The sequence below is a fragment of the Dasypus novemcinctus genome, chromosome 8 (assembly GCF_030445035.2).
Source record: "Dasypus novemcinctus isolate mDasNov1 chromosome 8, mDasNov1.1.hap2, whole genome shotgun sequence".
NCBI lineage: Eukaryota > Metazoa > Chordata > Mammalia > Cingulata > Dasypodidae > Dasypus > Dasypus novemcinctus.
The window spans coordinates 96,950,969-96,957,833 of NC_080680.1; positions in this window are offsets into that span (position 1 = coordinate 96,950,969).

The following is a 6,865-nucleotide window of genomic DNA, read 5'->3' on the forward strand; positions in this document are numbered from 1 at the left end:
GAAAAAAAGGCATCCAAATTAGAAAAGAATAAGTAAAATTTTCCCAACATTCAGATGATATTATCCTATATACAGAAAACCCTGGAAAATACACAAAGAAGCTCCTAGAGCTAATGAATGAATTCAGCAAAGTGGCAGGGCACAAGATTAACACCCAAAAATCAGTAGTGTTTCTATACACTAGAAATGAACATTCAGAACAAGAAATCAAGAAAAATATTCCACTCACAAAGCAACTAAATCAAATATCTAGAAATAAATATAAACAAGGATATAAAAGACTTGTACACAGAAAAGTACAAAACACTGTTAAAAGAAATTAAAGAAGACCTAAATAAATGGAAGGATATTCCATGCTCATGAATTGGAAGACTAAATATTATTAAGATATCAACACTACACAAAGCAACTTACAGATTCAGTGCAATCCCAGTCAAAATTCCAGCAACTTTCTTTGCAAAAATGGAAAGCCAGTCATCAAATTTATATGGAAGAGTAAGGGGCCCAAAATAGTTAAAGCCATCTTGATAAAGAAGAATAAAATTTGAAGACTCACACTTCCCAATCTTAGAGCTTATAACAAAGCCATATTAATCAAGACAGCATAGTACTGTCACAAAGACAGACATATAGACGGGTGGACTAGAATTGAGAGTTCAGAAATCAACCCTCACATTTATGATCAACTGATTTTTGACAAGGTGGCAAAAACTACTCAATTGGGAAAGAAAAACCTTTTCAACAAATGGTTCTGGGAAATCTGGATCTACATTTGAAAAAAATAAAAAGAAAGAGGACTCCTACCTCACACCATATACAAAAATCAACTCAAAATGGATCAAAGACCTAAATATAAGAACTAGAACTGTCAGACTCCTAGAAGAAAATGTAGGGAAGCATCTTCAGGACCCTATATTGGGCAATGACTTCTTAGACTTTACATCCAAAGCACAAGCAACAAAAGAAAAATGAGATAAATGGGACTCCATAAAAAAAGAAAAAAAAACTTTTATTCCTCAAAGGACTTTATTATGAAAATAAAAAGACAACCTACACAATGGAAGTAAATATTTGGAAACCACATATCCGTTAAAGGATTAATACCAGTGTACAAAGAGAAATCCTTAAACTTGACAACAAAAAGACAAACAACCCAATTAAACAATAGGCAAAAGACTTGAAGAGACATCTTCCCAAAGAAGATACACAAATGGCCAGAAAGCACATGAAAAGATGCTCAACATCATTAGCCACGATGGAAATGCAAACCACAATGAGATATCATTTCACACCCATTGGAATGGCTGTTATCAAAAAATAAAATAAAATAAAATAACGAGTGTTGGAGAGGATGCAGAGAACTAGGAATACTCATTCCTTGCTGGTGGCAAGGTAAAATGTGACAGCCACTTCGTGGTTCCTCAGAAAGCTAACTATAGAACTACCATAAGACCTGGCCATTCCACTACTAATTATATACCCAAAAGAATTGAAAAGGGGCCCAAACAGATATTTTCACACCAATGTTCATAACAGCATTATTCACAATTGCCAAAAGAGTCTGTCACTTTTGACACTTACCAAGGGTCTGTCAACCAATGAAAAGATAAAATGTAGTATATACATGCATGGAATATTACTCAGCCATAAAAAGGTACTGAGTCCCAATCATTTCATAACAGGGATGAACCCTGAAAATATCATGTTGAGTAAAGTAAGCCAGACACAAAAGGACAAATATTGTATGATTTCACTGATTTGAAACAATCAAAATAAGCAAACTCACAGAGTCAAAATCTAGAATATAAATTACCCAGGGATGGGATGGGAATAGGGAATGGGAAGCTAAAGCTTAAAATGTATGGAGTTCCTATTTAGAATGGTGGAAATGTTTTGTTAATGGATGGTGGTAACAGTAGCACAACATTGTGAATGCAACTAGCAGCCCAGAAATATATATCTAAATATGATTGAAAGGGGAAATGTTAGATTGCATATATGTAACAGAATATTTTTTTTTAATCCTTGGAACTATACTATACAAATAGGAAATCCTAATTTAAACATGGACTCTAATTAATAGTACAATTATAAAAAAGTGTCATCATAAATTGTAACAAATGTTCCATGCCAAAGCAAGGTGTTGGTGCTGGGATGGTATATGGGAATCCTGTATCTTGTGCTAGATAGTTTTGTAAACCCACACCTTCTCTAATAAAGGAAAAAATCATAGTATGTTAACTAGTCAACTAAAATGCATCTTAACTATATATATGTAAATTATATTAAGTGTTTATGGATGCATTTTAATATGTTCAGTATAATGTTGAATGGGGCATCCAAAAAAGATTTAACTTGGCCCAAAGGCTAGGAAAATATTGCCTTGATTACATGTCATATTATAAATCTTCAGTTAAGCTTATTAAACTTACCTTTCTTTTTGTGGACAAGGAGATTGCAATTGCTTTTTTCATTTCCAATTCCCCAAGTCAAATTTTATAGGATCTTGCCATCAAGCTACACCTCTTAACCCAGCATCCCAGATCCTGGAAAATTCCTAGAGCACACATCATTTGAATGTGTGCTGACCGCATGTTTTGCTACAGCTAATCTCTGAAATGGGAAGAATATGGGCTTTGAAGTCACCCAGACTTATTATGTTCATCACAAGAAAGGGCCTCTTAGATCTTGGTCATCATTTAGCATATGTTAGAAATAGCACTGGGCTGGGAGCGCTAGTCCAGGATCTGCCATTTTCAGGATTTGTGACCTCACCAAAATCTCTTTTCTCTTAGCCTTGATCTTCTCATTTATGAAATGGGAGCAAGAACCCCATTTTCAGAGCTGCTTTTGAGGTAATTAATAAGGTATTTGTATAAAGAGATTAATACAGTACCTGACATGTAGTGAATGCTCAAAAACTGTCAGACCCCATTCTCCACCCCAAGAAGTGAATGAGAAGGAGGAGGAAATTAGACTCCATCCTGAAATCCTCCCTTGTGGACAAGAATTGAGACAGAACCAAGACAAGAACAGACACGTGAGTATCGCTATGCGTGGAAGAGGACACGGAGGAGGAGGAGGCAAAGTTCTAGGGCTGGAGCATCACGCACTTGGCTAAAAGGGAGGGAGGGAAGAAGGGTAAGAGAACCAACAGATGGGGAGATAAATGGGCAAAGTTGTGCCCATTTGCAGGGGGGTAGACAGGGGTTCATGCTATTTTCAGGCTTCAGGAAACCAATTCTATTCAGTGAACATCGGCATGACATGCAGAATGCAAGTCACAGATCAGAAGAGAGTTAGCAAGCCTGGAAAAAGTGAGTCATGGAGAGATGGAAGAAAATGTCACTCATTCGAAGAAGAAAATAATGGCCAAGAGGCAGCAAGATATGACATAAAAGTCTCCATTTGAGGTTTATTGAAAGAATGATCAAGATGTATTAGGATCACCAATGCCCACCATACCACTCCACTCTATTCCTTCCATTCCCCCACCCCTACTGATTCGTTCATTCCCTAATTCAGTTCTGGAGGACTTAGGTGGGGCTACATGATAGAAAGAAGCCAAACTTGGGAATTTCTATGCTGCCTCCCACCGCTTCACATCTGTATGTCTCTGGACAAGTCACCTAACTTCTCTGCATCTCTAGCAAAATAGGAAACCTACTTAGGACTATTATGACAATATTACAAGATACAGAGATACAAAGTAGACTCATAATAAACATTTGTTTCCTTTTCCCTTCTCTCATGGTGCATGTCACACTCGTGAATCTATTTTCTCTTCCATCAATCTACAAAGCAAGAGAAAACACAGCAGGAGATTTTGAATAGAGAACAGAAACCCATTTCCATAATAAATATATATAAAAAGATGATGTTTTAAATAGAGTCTTTTCATGGGAGGCAAAATCTGCCATTTATTCATTATAGCCAGAAAATGCTCACAACCCAAATGCCCATCAACAATAGACTAGATAAATCAATTGTTTATTTATATAAAGAAATACTTAAATAGCAATGAAACAGATCAAACTACCAATACACACAACATGGATGTCAACAGATGTTAGGTTGAACAAAAGAAGCCAGACACAAAAAATAGATACTGTTCAACTCCAGGTATATGAAGTTCATGAAGAGGCAAAACTAATCAATGATGAAGGAAGTCAGAATAGTGGTTATCTGTGGGAGATTGTTGACTTGGAAGGGGCATAGGACAGCCTTCCAGAGTTCTGGAAATGTTCTCTATCTTCATTTGGTGGTTACTTGAGTTTATTATACATATGTAAATATTAATCAGGCTGTACACTTAAGATCAGTGCACTTTATTGTATGCAAATTATCCTCCAAAGGGGGTGGAAGGATGTACTGCCATATTGTCCTGAAACTCAAAATACCAAGCCTGAGGTTGCACAAATGTCTCAAAAGGCCATTTGACTAAAAGTATAAACATTGAGAGCAAAAGTAGTAGTTGATCAAGTCTGGGAGAAAAATAAACTTAAATTAAACAGGTAAGATGGTGGGAAAATATTTCATTATAGCATCTCTAATAATGTTCCAAAAAGTACTTTCTGAATGTAGTATTCTGTAGTATCATTCATACGTAGCTATTTTAGTATAAAAGTCCATTTTCATGAGAAAAGCATAATTAAGTAGAAAAGTGTGTTTTTCACTTTTTTTCACTCAAACATGAGATTGGACTACATGTACTATATGGCCCTTTGTATCCCTGCTATTCTTCTATAATTTCACTTCTTAAATTCTTTGCAATTATATTTAGCTGCTACCAGGTAACACTGTTATGTGATGTTTTCTGTGATATTTAATGGATAGTGCCCACCTAGTCAAAGAACTAAGAAAATGTGGATCCACTGGGACAGATTTTTTTTACATTTCCCAGTCCCTTTGATTACTCTTTCCCCTGTGTGGAGAGTTTCTCCCATTATGGGTCCTTCCCTTCACCCTCCTCCCCAAGATACAAGCCAGAAAGCTCGTTTTCCCACCATCTCTTGGAACATACAAGCACATGAGCTAGGCTGCAACCCTCAGATGTGAATTAGAGATGACTTTAATTCTAAGTAGCACAAAGTGAGGAAGGAGACACCACAGAATCCATTTTCTAGAAAGGCTGGATGTGGAAGCAGTCAACTTTTTGGGGCAACAGCAGTAGGCATTTGGGCAGCAGAGGTGCCATGGGAGATATCTGAGCCTGCTGGCAGCAGAGGCATCTCACTGGAGTAGTGGGTGCTCTTCCTGGGGGCAAGGATCCATCTAATTCTCTGGCTTTCCAGTGGTTCCATGAGCTACTCACTGTCCTATAACAAATTCCTTCCTGCTTAAACTGACCAGAAGAGGTTTTGTTGTTTACACTAAGAGCCCTAAATGAATCACCCATCAAATCAAAACACCAGGAGTACTCAAATTGTGAGCATCAAGATCATTCACTCTTGGGAAACAGATGTGGCTCAACCAATTGGACTCCTGTCTACCATATAGGAAGTCCAGGGTTTGATGCCCATGGTCTCCTGGTGAGGGCAAGCTGGCCTATGCAGAGTGCCAACCCATGCAGGGAATGTCACCCCACGCAGGAGTGTTGCCCTGCATGGGAATGCCATCCTACACAAGAAAGCTGCCCTGCACAGGAGTGCTGGCTGATGTGGAGAGCTGGCACAGCAAGATGATGCAACCAGAGACACAGAGGAGAGAAAATAAGAAGGTGGAGCAGAACAAGAAGCAGAGGTGTGCAGGAGAGTAATTGCCTCTCTCCTACTCCAGAAGGTCCCAGGATCGGGTCCCAGATTCTCCTAATGAGAATACAAGCAGACACAAAAGAATACACAGTAAATGGATACAGAGAGCAGACAACTGGCGGGGGGAGAAATAAAAAAAAATAAATCTTTAAAAAAAAAGATCATTCATTCTAAAGAAGTCAGCTTGGTACATTTAACATAAGTTTCCATTTGCAAAAATTTCCTACACAGGTGTCCAAGCAAAGCAAGATCCACAAAATTTAGGCTCCTGCATTTAATAGAGGAATATTCCTGGAATCTATTCCAACCTCCCATTCCCACATTCTTCTGCTGGCCTCCAACTCTTCCTGCTGTAGGCTATTGTCCACCCTACCCAAGGGCACTTTTTCTAAAGCATACTTAGATTGTGTTTACCTGATTAAAATTTCCTCCAGAGCCATTATAGTGCTTGTGTCATCTCAGGGCACAGCCTCCTGCCAGCAACCATTAGGATTTGGTTGCAAGCAACAGATACCAACTCTGATTTAAGCAAATGAAGAATTCATGGAGTGGCCCCCAAGATAGAAGGAAAAGCTAAGAGTCTTGAGAAGGTCAGGAATCTAGGATGGCCCCAGGATCTTTGAAGCAGGGGCTAATGGGCCGTCTTTTCAGAGATGAGCTGTCTATAGGAATCACACCGAGTCATCTTCAGTCTCCATGTACCTCCAGTCTGGAGTCAAATTAATGAAAGAACTTGTCAATGTGGGAGGAAAGGGGGGTGTGGGGAATGGGGTATATGGGAACCTCATATTTTTTTATGTAACATTTTGTGTGATTTATGTATCTTTTTTTAAAAAAAAAAGATAATTTTTTTTAAAAAGGAGAAAAAAAAATTACAAGGAGAGATTATCCAGTTGACTGAGATTGATGCACTCCTTGGCCAAGACGGGGACACTGACAGAACCACCAAGGCTGAAATTAATGATGGAGGAATAGGGATTCCCAGGCAAATTAGGGGTGTTAGCAGAAGAAGGAGAAGAGCTACTGAGCAAGTAAGGCCAAGACACAGACACTACAAGCTCTCTCTTTCAGCACCCCAAAGGATTCTCCTACATCTGAGCAACCGGGGCAGA